Here is a 12,396-nt window from a genome sequence, read left to right as displayed (position 1 = left end):
CCTAGGAAACTACAGCAGAAATTGCTCTCAGAGGAAAAGAGAGATAAATGTTTTGTATTCCATATTGGCACGAAGTTAGCTAGCAATTAGTTGGGGTGAGCTAACCAAAACATCAAAAGAAACTGTATACAGCAAACACACAGAGCTGTCATGTCAATAACCTTGCAGAGTGATTGCACTGTGCTTGGTGCTTATGAGTCCAGGAAACTATCCACCTAACCAAAATACAATCTTCTATCAGGCAGGCTACTGGAACTAGACAGATTTGGAATTATTGACATTTAGAAACTCATTTTCAGAGACAGGCATCAGCCAACAAATGGGAAATATCTAAGCCAAAGAGACTATTGTAATGTGCAAAATAAATAATGCACACACTGAATTATTTATTAATTAATTAATGTTGTCATAAACAAACTTTTAGTGCTGAGCCTTTCAAAAAACTCATCTAAGTAAAAGACAACTCAAGCTAAAAAGAAGGGAATATTATTCTGGATATTGAAAGCAGTGAAGTAAAAAATCCTAAGGAACATTTTTGCTAAACTTCCTAACTTGGGATTCACAGAGACTGGAGCTTCCAACATAGTTATGAAAAAGATGGTGTCTCTAGTGTAGTGATTTATCAAAATACTTCACAAAGTTCTTAACATACATTGGTAAGAACATAAATTTCTCAGCATTTCAAACTAGTTATCCTAATATCCACTCATCTTTAATTGCCAGTGACTTCACTCAGGCCTTGTTAACAGTTCTTGACTCAAAGAGTAGCAGTGGCACAAGTATTTGTTAATGCAAACCTTTTTTCCCTTAAACACACCATTATTAAAACAAGTTTCTATGAAGTGTAGTTTTCTTACCTTAGAGTTGCTTACAGAGAGTTAAGTTCTTTATCTCCTTGTCTGCTAAACTCATAGTCCAAACGATTCCCAACCCAGTCTCAAAGAGAAATACCCTTCAGCTCAATTTTTGGAATCACGGTTTTTGGCTAAAAACGCTTTAGGGAACTCTATTCTATTACAAACTCACACAGTAATGCAGGCATAATCTGAAAAGCCCTGAAGTGAAGTAGACCCAACCATTCCTTGGCCCCACTAAAAGTAAGCTTGACACATGAAGACTTAGCTGCTCTGGCAGCTTCCTTGGCTGCTTCCTAACATATTTTCTGAGGAATAGCATCTGGTGGAAAATAGTTTCTTCCTCCCACAAAACTACAAGACTTTGAAATCTTTCCTATCCTGAGTTGGACAAAACCCAAGACTTTTTGAAGCAGTTTGTAGAAACCAAGAGATGCCTCACCAGCCAAGAGCCTGGCCCGAGGTGTTCAGCACTGACTGTCCTTCTCCCTGGGCTAGCAAGACATTGTTCCACCTGCCCCAAGGTCAGAGGAACCACTTATAAAGAAAATAAACAATTATGTCTGCAAAATGACCAATTTTCTATAACAAGCATGGGAGCTTTCACAGAAACCACCCAAAACACATTCCTTATCACTCCCCAGCAGAGAAAACACTTGGGAAGGAAAACAGTGAGTGCTGTTCCCTTGGCCTGGAGCTGGCAGGGTATGGATCCAGCCTTGGGCTTTTTTCTCATTCCAGAGGAGAGCTCTAATCCCAATCAAGTGAGATGTTATGACCAAATAGCCTGTTCTGTCCTGGAAACACTCCTCTTTCTCTCCCTTAAAATGAAAATGAAGGAAAAAGGGAAGGGAAGGGAAGGAAAGATTCTCAAGCCTAACCAGAGCAGGCAATATCTGATCAAAAGCATTTGGCTACAAAATTCATGACCAGCTCTGTTTGAAAACTGCTATTCAGAGGTAGCTTTAACCACCACCACCGCTCTCTCCAGGCTCCTCCGTGTTTGTTTTTCCACATCCCCTGGTAAATTTGCACAAGGGTTCAAGGTCTGCTGCCGTGCGTGCAGCCTTTGCCAGACTTGTTTCTGTGGCGTTGCAGGGAGCTCCAGGTGCCCTTTGCAGCCCCACTGCAGCGCTGCCCGGCCGAGCAGCGGGGTGCGGGGTGCGGGGTGCGGGATGCTGGGTGCGGGGTGCGGGGTGAGGGATGCGGGATGCGGGGTGCGGGGTGCGGGATGCGGGGTGCGGGGTGCGGGATGCGGGGTGCGGGGTGCCGCCGAGGGACTGCCGATCTCGTGGAGCAATGCGGAGCTGCTGGGGCTGCCTGGCCCTCCGGGACAGTTTGTCACTTGGCCCCCAGCACGCAGCTCTGGGCGGATATGATTTCTTGGCTTTGCCCCCAGCACACCCTTCCTGCCAATTTCTCCGCATTTGCATTCTGCTGGCGCTGCCGGCAGAAAAGGCGCCGTGCCCCCGCGCCAGCCACACCTGCTGGTGGCTCACAGTGGCCCAATTCACAGCGCAAACCTTCCGAAACCTCAGCCTCCCCTCCTGCACCTTCTGCAGCTGCCGCGAGGAGTCCTGAGTGGTCTCTCCCAGGATAAGCCCCTGTTCCCTTCTCCCCTCTCCCAGTGGCACATTGCACAAGCCACTGTGTCTACCAAAAAAGACCCAGGAAAATAATTTTATAGTCTGTGTTAGCTACTGTTCTAAATGTAAAGGGGACAGCAAAGGAAAAGAAAATTCTACTTAACTTTCAGATCCTTGGTAACAAAATCTTTGTTAAGTCTATAACTAAAATATTAAGGAAAGACCATCAATAAATGAGATTTCTTTGGATGAACAGGAAGCTCTGCAGGAAAAAAAAAAAAAAAACACCAAAAAAACCCCAAAAAAGGACCCAAAAAAACCCCAAAATTAGAGTGGTGTAAAATCAAACAACTAGAGTGAGGTGAAATCCACAGTGGGATCAAGTGGTTGGGGGTGACTAAATTAAGAAGACACAGCTGAAGAAACACAATATTTTAGGCTTGATTTTCATTACTAGATACAAGCAAGTGTGCATGGAAAGTAACCCAGACTCGCTGTGCACCAGCTGCTCGGAGCGAGCGCAGCAAGGACAGCCCAGGCACTGGCACAAGTTGTACACAGCCCTAGGACACAGTCTATCCACGAATCACTGCTGTCTGCACTTCTTCACACCACAAAGGCAATGCAATTACATGTGCTCTTGCTTTTCCTCATCTCTTTTTTGGTTTTGTGTCTCCTTTTCCTTAAATTCTCAGTCTCTAACTTAAAAAAAGGGATTACATTACATAGTACAATGTAATTAGCTTAAATGAGGGAAATCAAATTTACTAGGAGGAAATCCTGGTTTTGCTCTAATGCTTCCTGCTTGTTCTGGATATTAGGCTCAAAAAGATCAGAGGGAGAGTACCTGTTTCATCATCAGTATGTTTTTCCCTAAAATCTCTGGACATTAAATGTATGCATTTACTTTCCTAATCATCATAGGTATTTATTTATAGCCTCACTGACTGGCATCTAATGACATCAAAAATTCAACTTATAGCATGTGACGTACACGGTTTAGCCCCTTCCAGTTCTTCTGCAGGAGGTTTACCCCAATGGCCTACACCAGTTTCAGTAGTGCTGCCCTCTTCATTAGCCCACCTTTTTCCTGTACAAGCTTTCTTCCCTCAGTGCTGCTCATATTTCAAAGCACACGGATGCTACAAGTGAGGAATTCCCCTCAGCTTCACCTCCTTTGCCTACTGCAGGGGGCTCACCTTGCTGAAGAGGCTCAAAACAGCTGAAGCAAGGATGCCCCGGGGATAGGAACTGAGGGAGCAGTTTCTCAGCATCTTTTGTAGAAACATGTTGCACTGGGGTGCAGCTTGCAGCTGGCCAGCTGTGCTGCTTGAGTGGAGACTTGGAATGTACCTCTCTGTCACACCAGTGATGGGAGTGCATGTAGACTCCCCTGTGCTGGTTTATGTATGGGCAGCAATGCACAGAGCTCTGCTCCAGCTGCAGAGCTCTCCAGAAGCAGGTGTTTAGCCTGTGGGAGGCCAAAATATGAGCTTATGCTAGGCCAGGGTTCCTTTGCCAATTCCACGAATGGCCCAATAAAGTTTCTTGGTGTCGCCCTCTCCCTGAACTCAGCTTGGTTGCTTGTAGAGAGGCAGCACAGAATCTTGCCACACTTGTTCTCAGGCAAAGTGATCTCAGCTCTATCAGTCTGCCTTTTCCAGAGGTGCATCCTGCTTCACCTCACCTCGTGTTTTGTTCTGCACGACTATGGCAGGATGTATCCTATCCCCACTCTGTGTCATGCTGTGCTCCAAGGCGCTGTCCCTCCAGGATGCACAGGCAGTGACACACGAGAATAATCTGGGAGACCAGCCTGTTCCAGTCGGTATCACTCATGTCCCAGTGGTGCCCAGTGGCTCTCACATGTTGATGCTTTTCTCAAGGCCCCCTCTGGTCTTAAGAGATACTCTCTGGATCTGCCACCCCTGCTCACACCAAATACAAAGCTAGGGAATTTTGGAGGGTGCTGCTCAACAAAATTGGGCTCCTGCCATGCCTTGCTCAAGCCCTGCCCTGTTCACACATCCCTGGACAGTCACAGTGGCCCCACACCAGGCAAGGGGTGTTTGCTGTCCAGGGGTGCCCCTGCCCAGCCTCTCATTGCTCACTGCTGCTGCATATATTTCCCTTGTTGCCTGGGAAAAAGAATTAGTCTTGTGTTCTTGGGTGTTTTTATAGAAATACATTAATTGGACAAAGGAATTTAATCACCTTTTGCTAAAAATAGGGATGACTGCAGTGCAGACCTAGCAGGAACATAGATCTGTGGTGATTTAATGTTAGGGCCCACTCTTGGAAGAACAGCTAAATATTCCAGCTTTCTAAAGGTTAAGATACATGCCTAATTGTGGTCTATTTAGAAAAAATAGTTCAGACATCTAATACGTAGTCAAAAGTGAAAGGCACTTGTTAAAGTCTTGGGTGGCAAGCAGACTGCTGCCTACCCCTGTGTCCTAGCACTACTCACAGCCCCTCCAGCCCTGCAATAACTTTCAACATTTTCTGCCTCTACAGCTGAGCTTCTTTGTGCTGGCTCAGTGCCACCATGCTCTGCACTTTGGTGAGTTTATGCCCAGGAAAGGCAGGGCTATTTCATGGTTAGAGTGTCTGAGTGGGGCTAAGGACTTTCCAGCACCCATCTCCATTCTGCCTCTGCTTTTGTAGAGCATGGTGAACCCAAACAGAAACAGTCGAACTCATTGCGTTCCCACCACTGTGCTTATAAAGAGAGAAAAATGGGACATCCTCTTCAAGGCACTTGAAAAATCTGCAGATGAAAAGTTCTAAAGAAGAGCAGAGAAATGGAATAATGCTTTCCAACTAGCTCTTTGGTAACAGAGAGATGTAAAATTGCTGGATTCTAAATTGAAGTGATAAATTGAAAACATTAATTTTTTTCTGAGTAAGATTTTTAAAAAATTGTCAAATTACAACAGGAAGTATTAAATTTCATAATATTGAAAGATTATGAGCATAATGACATGCGATATGGCACAAACCTCTTATTCATGTCAACTTAAACAAAAAATCTGCATTTTCAGATCTTTTTCTCTTCATGTATCTAGAAACTGAGCAGTGACCTGGCAGCTGTGCCATGTGTCAGCGATGTGAAACAGGTTCTGCCCCTCACACCTGACCTGGAAAAAAATTGTGAGGTCAAGTATTGCCTTAACTTCAGGAGTCTGGCATCCAAGATATTCTGATGCCCCAGAATTATATGGAATAGCAGGTGCAAATTAGGAAAAAAAGCAAAGAAAAAAAAAAAGAAAGAAGATTTTCCAGCTCTCTTGTGTATTTTCTCTGGAAAAAGCACATTTACGTTGCTCTGCCAACAGTCAGACACTTGCACTGTGTAAGGTTGACTGGGCCTCGTGGGCTGCTGTCACCAAGTATGGACAGAAATTTGTATTGTATATAGAAGATGGGCTGCCCAGAGATTTTCTTAAGGGCTTGTTCTGCACAGCATGTCAGGAGTGCTGCTCTCTTTATGCATCCAGATGATCACAATGTGAAGAAACGAACAATATAATGTGAATCATAAATTATCTTGTTATGTTTCAGAGCAGCTGTTTGTGACAGAATATTGTGATAAAACCAGCATATATGCTGTGGTGTGGTGCAGACTGGGTAAGCACGATGTACTCATCCTTCTTCTTGGTCTTTGGCCTTCAGAGGCAGTTTTGGCAGAGACAGCATCATTTAGCGTCTTTAGAAATAACACCACCTTTGCCTTCTTAAACTAAGGTATTTCTGACTTGTGTGATTGCTACTCAGCTGGGGACTGAAATAGCCACAAGAAGGTGTCTTTGGTGGCTAAGCCAGCAAAAGCAACCAGGATAACCAGTGTGGAATGCATGGGATGCCTAACCTTCCTTCAGTTCCGATGCTGCAGCTTCCTGCCTGGACAAACGAATATAATCTGAGCACAGAAGGATATCAGATGTGTTAGCTCTGATTGAAACTATTACCTCTCATTGTAAATGTTGCCTCTCTAGATAAGGCACAGGCACAGCAGCTGGCAATGGACAGTGCCCTTAGAAGTGGCTGCAAAGTCTTCCCTGAGTGTGAGATTCATCTCATGTCTCTTGAGAGAGGGATAAACCTGTTTCTCTCATTTAAAGCAAAACTGACAGTTATCCATTATTCCATCTAGCAAAGAATAAGGAATACGATCCCAAACTTGAAGCAGAGGCTTTACATTTCTCTCATCCAAACCAAATGGTGCCTTTCCATAACAGTATCAACAGCCATAACAATGTCTGTAGCCCAGGCTGGATTAATTCATTAATAACAATTAATGGACTCACATTGCAGAACTATCAAATTCTAGAATCGCTTTTTAAATTGAACTTCTCTTGAGTTTTCCTAGGTGGTACCTTTCTTAATCTCTTGTTCCAAGTGAAAGGTGAAAAGTCTTTTTTAAAACTTCATTTTATTACTAAAAATAAAACTAGCACAGATGAACTTTGAAGTATATGTAATTGAGTCTCATGTGATCAGAGGATCCAGTGTTGACAGGGACTCTCTTACTCGACGTAAGTTACATGATGATATTCTCAGCCAGTGCTAGTGGAGTGCTGCTTATTGTTTGCAAACAGCATAAATCTGCTCTTGATTTGTAACATTGGCGGGTCACCTTGAAGAAACAAACTGAACTAATTTTAGGTTCGTATTTTTAAAACATCGCACATTACAGAAAAATTTAATGTTAAGGATTTCACTGAATTTTATGACAAATTCTAATACAGAAGCTGGAAACCTTGGGTTTCTAAGGTGGAAACCGTGTTTAGCTTTAATGCTATATGCTATTTAAAGACTTTTAAAAACATTTTCCAGAGCTGCACTGGCCTAAGATATTGCCTGGGAGCAAGCCTGCAGCTGTTTGCTTGCAGCAAACCTGGAACTGTGTTTCTTCTTGTGGGGCAAGCTGGCCCCTTTTTGTTTCACAGCGGCTGTGTTTTGCTGAACGCAAATAAATAAATCATGTTTGTGTGACAAGGGCCGCCCTTCGGTCCCGAGAGCAGCCCGCATTCCCTGTGGGCAGTCAGGAACCCGTCCCGCTCCGCTGTTCCCAGCGCTGCTGGAAGCTGCCCTGGCACAGCCCCGGCACCGCTGCGGGGAGCGGGGAGAGCCGGGCTGCAGCGCCTGCCCAGCCTGCGCTGCAGCACACCGCTGCATCTGCAGGCACACCGCTGCATCTGCAGGCACACCGCTGCATCTGCAGGCACACCGCTGCATGTGCTGCCTGCGCTGCAGGCACACCGCTGCATCTGCAGGCACACCGCTGCATGTGCTGCCTGCACTGCAGGCACACCGCTGCATCTGCAGGCACAAGCACACCGCTGCATCTGCAGGCACACCGCTGCATCTGCAGGCACACCGCTGCATGTGCCACCCTGCGCTGCAGGCACACCGCTGCATCTGCAGGCACACCGCTGCATCTGCAGGCACACCGCTGCATGTGCTGCCTGCGCTGCAGGCACACCGCTGCATCTGCAGGCACACCGCTGCATGTGCAGGCACACCGCTGCATGTGCTGCCTGCGCTGCAGGCACACCGCTGCATGTGCAGGCTGCCAAACGCAGCCGCAGGGAGCAGGGGAAGGGCAGCACAGCTGCTGTTTTGCCCCACATCCCGATGGAGCCAGAGTGGTTTTCTAGCACCATTGCAGAAGTGGTTTTTTGCTCCTCTGTCTCCATTGCCATAAAAGGAGGAGAAGAGCACTTTCCTACTCCCCAGACGAACTGTGGCTAAAAACAAATGAAGGATTTTGAGTCACTCAGTAACAACGATGGATATCGGATAGCATAAAGTAGAGATCACTCTGCTTGTCCTCTGCATTCTCTGTCAATTGATTCATTGCTTTCAGACCTTTTCAAACTTATTTCATGAACTAAGGCTTCCATGATCTTAGTAATTACAGTGCATACAAAGTTTTCATCAAAACCTTTTCAAACCAAAAATTATTTATAATAACTAGAAACTTTTCTATTTTCCAAGGCATCCGAAGATAATTTATTGGACATATCTCATGGCTTCCGTTTTCTTTTGGAGTTGCTGGCAATGAAGCTCCTTTAAACACAACCTATTTGAAACAACATTACCATCTAGTGGAGAATACGATCCAGCACTGATGTGAATTTCTTCATGCAGAAATAGACGCTGTGTGACTTGCACAAAAACTGTTCAGCATTCTTAATACCGAATTAGGAAGTCAACTAAATATTCATTTTGAAAATCAATGCTTGAAGTTAGCTGACTGGTTTAACAGAGGAGTAAAAGAGTCTTTCAGTCACACTGCAGATCAGTAATATTAAAAATGCAGGAAATCAGTATAAGAATCTCTAGATTAGTTTTAATTCCCTAAGATTTTCAGAAGAAAACTTTGATACTCTTTCTGAAAAAGCTGGTCACAGGGCTTTCACTTCCTGCACCTCCACCCTGCCCTTCCTACACTTTCTCTCTGATGCTCAGTTTGTTTATTGGGTTTCTCTACTGTCCCACCAGTTGCTTACCCTGCACAGGCTTTGGTAAAACAGCCAGCCTTCAGTGGGGCCTCCACAGTGAAGCACGGCTCTAAAGTGTGCAGGACATGTAACAACTCTCCGAAATCTGTCTGGTCTCATCTGTGTTGCTCCTGACCCACCATGCTTCTTCCCTCATTGCCACATTTACTTCAGCATTGTGGCTGAAACCAGTTTGCAGTTCTAGACTTGGCTAGTTTGTCAATCTGTGGCCTAAACCCCCCTCATTTAGGCAAAAGTTAACTGTTAGGGAAACACACCATCCTTTGGGGACGCTAACTTTACACAGTGCTCAAATGCCAAAGTAGAAACTTGACAGAAAAATCAAGGCCAATGGCTGCTTTTAAATCCACCCATGACTTTCACTTGCAGAAGGTCGCCTAGGGCCACACGCACACGTGTGAAAAGTCATACTGGGAACTTTTTCCCAGTTCATCTCCTCCACTTTCCCTGCTGCTCTGAGCCCTGGTATCCCTGAGGAGAGCTGCACTCACGGGAGTTGCTGTCTGGAGGAGACGGAAGCGCTCTGTGCAGCACAGCCGCAGGGGTTGCACAACACTGAGTAACAGCGTTACAGCACCTCCTTGGCTTGGGGTCACAGTAGCTGCTTTGCTTTGGAGATTACAGGCTTAGGTCTTAAACTCCTGGGGTAATAAACACATTAAAAAATAACCTCAGCAGCAACAACAGAGCCCCTCCCCCAGAAGCAGTTTGTTATCTGAGGGTGTCATCCTGTTCCTGTTGGAACCGATGATCAAATTCCTCCCTGGGAATAAATTTGGGTACTTGAATATCAGGCATTAAAAGGAAAGTAAAATGAGACAATAAAATATCAGCCAAAAGTTTTGTGAGTTTTCTTTTTAGAATCAAATTTCTTCCCTTCTGATAAGATGCAGCAGGGTAATACTTCACAATTGTTGGTGTTTCTTCACTTACACAGACAGAACATGGTAGATCTGAGAGACAGAAAGTCCTTAACACTTGTAATTAAGAAGATCATTACAATATGCCCAGGGTAAGACTATATTGAAATCAGCCTGATTTTTGTGATGGGCCTGGGTATGAGACCTATTTAATTTTTAAACCTTCTCCACTAACAGCTATGGCTACATACCCAGGCTAATTGCCTGAAGCTTTATAATCTTTTTGCAAAAGATTGTTGGAGAGAGCTGGAAAAAGCTCTTTCAGTACAGTCAGAAAATAGGAAAAATGGCCAAATGAATTAAGGCAAGGGAATGAGCTTGGCCTTTTCTTTGTGGAATATCCAGTACATCTTTTCACAATTCCATTTAACCTCCAGTGAGACTCGTAATTGTTTTTTTAAATTCCAAATTAGGCCGGTTTGGTATCCAGTGAGAACATTAGATTGGATGTGTGGGGGCTTAGTAAACTAACACAGCTGACAACTTGTGAGTGCTTGCTTTCAAATGTTGCTTGCTTTTAAATGCTGCTCCTACCTTTAAAAAATGCAACCACGATCTGGTCTCAGATTAGTGCCTTGCCCATCTATGTAACAGCTAGGACTGGAAACAGGACTGGGAAGCTGGGGAGTCATGATGTACATAATTCCAGACTGGAAACTTCAGTGAATCCTGCAAACCTCCATGGGGAAAAAGAAATGCAGGTATAGAAGATCTTTTTGCACAGATGATGTTTCAGAACAAGAAGCTTAGGAAGGTTTCTGACTGGTCTTGATTCTTGTAATCATATTGTGTCCTGTGGAAACAAAATGCCTTAATACAGTAGAAATTGCATAATTGAAAATGAATAATCTATGCTATAACTACAGAATAATCTTGGGATGATCAAAAATGACTGAAAAGACCTTAGGAGCCATGGCCATTGCCAACACATTTAACATGAGCTCCCAGTGGGTGCTGAAGCAAGAATGCTGTCTACAAACATGGAAATGCAGGACTAACCAGGGGCATGCAGAAGACCATCAGTGGACCATCCCATGCAATATCTGTTCCTGTCTTCCAGTAAGTAGGAAAAATGAAAGGTGGTACAGAAGCCCACAATATAAATGGTCAGGGGCTGGTAAAATGCTTCATATTGCCTGCATGCTCATTGTACTTTAGCCAAGAGAAGTCTTGAAGTTGACCTGAAAACACTCAAAGCAAGTCAACATGGAATGGTGTAGGCAGACATGAGTGAGCTCTTTCTGTACTCCAGGCTTGCTGGGCACAGGCTAACTCCAAACTGGGAATCATGTAACTGCCTGAGTTTGGGACTGCACTGAGCTCAAACTAACAAACCTGGCCAGGAAGCAAAGCAATAGGTGTGGGTTCTGGGTAAAATTAACTATCCCTTTTGGAAGGCTTAGTATATCTCTGATCACAGACAGGTTTTTGTAAATCTGCTTCTTGGGAATTGTGGAGATAGACCTTGAAAAATAGCCAAGAATCAGGAATGGAAGGGAGGAGCTGAATTTGGAACCATTCATCAGGAATGGTGGGTACATGTCTAACTTACATCCTTCTTTTCTGACTGAAAGAGCCAGATCCTGGTATGCATAAAAGCTTTCAGACTGTCCATGCCCTTAGTTTCCTTAGGGAAGAGGGCTGGCAGTGCCAACAATTTCTGGGCAGAAACCATGCTTGCTAATGAAGGAAATCTGGGAGAAAACATAAAATCTTTCAAGAACTCCATTCCAATGGTTGATCTGCCTCAACAACAACAACAAAATCTTTTGGCTCTGCAGGGTCTTCAATGTTTAGTTCTTGTTTGAACACAAGAAGGGTCAACCCTTCTAGATCAAACTCTCATGGAAAGTGGAAGAGGCATCATCTCTTGACACTTGCTGGATCATATGCTGCTGGTTTTCCAGAAGAGATGCTTCACCAAAATGCACAGGACTGGTATTAGTACGGAGCCAGTGACTCTCGTGGACCTTACAGCTCACAGAGGAAACTACCTTAGTCCTCAGTGATGTTTTTCCTCTTGACTGTTTGGCTCATCAGGACAGGGTGCTCAAGTGACAGACAACAGAGCTTGCAGATGTTCTGCTTATGTCTGTGTAGTGTGCATGTCCCACTTTGTATTGCAAAATAGAATAGCTGGTGGGAGGGGAATACAGAAGGAGGAAAGTAACCTTCTCTCTGAGAGAATTTTTAGTCACTGCAGTAACTAAAAATTCCTGAAATTCGTAGCCCACAGCAGTGAGCTGTTGCATGCTTTTTGCTGGGATCTATCTGGAGGTCATACAAAGGGTTTGGGTAAATCCCTGCTGTCAGCTCTTTGCTTCTGAAACTCTCATTTCCTCCTTCTCTCACATACACTTATGTTCCTTTAATCATAGAACTTCCTACTTCTTTTTTAAGCAAAAGCTGACAATGGAAGTTTTTATCTTTTGTTGAAGCATGAGGTTTTTTAAAAGGGGAAACAAGAATTTACTGTACTTGCAACACAAACAGATCCACTCAAATG

Source organism: Pyrgilauda ruficollis, unplaced genomic scaffold, assembly GCF_017590135.1.
Source record: "Pyrgilauda ruficollis isolate IOZ18807 unplaced genomic scaffold, ASM1759013v1 scaffold1, whole genome shotgun sequence".
Taxonomy (NCBI): Eukaryota; Metazoa; Chordata; class Aves; order Passeriformes; family Passeridae; genus Pyrgilauda; species Pyrgilauda ruficollis.
Note: the sequence above shows the minus strand (reverse complement) of the source record.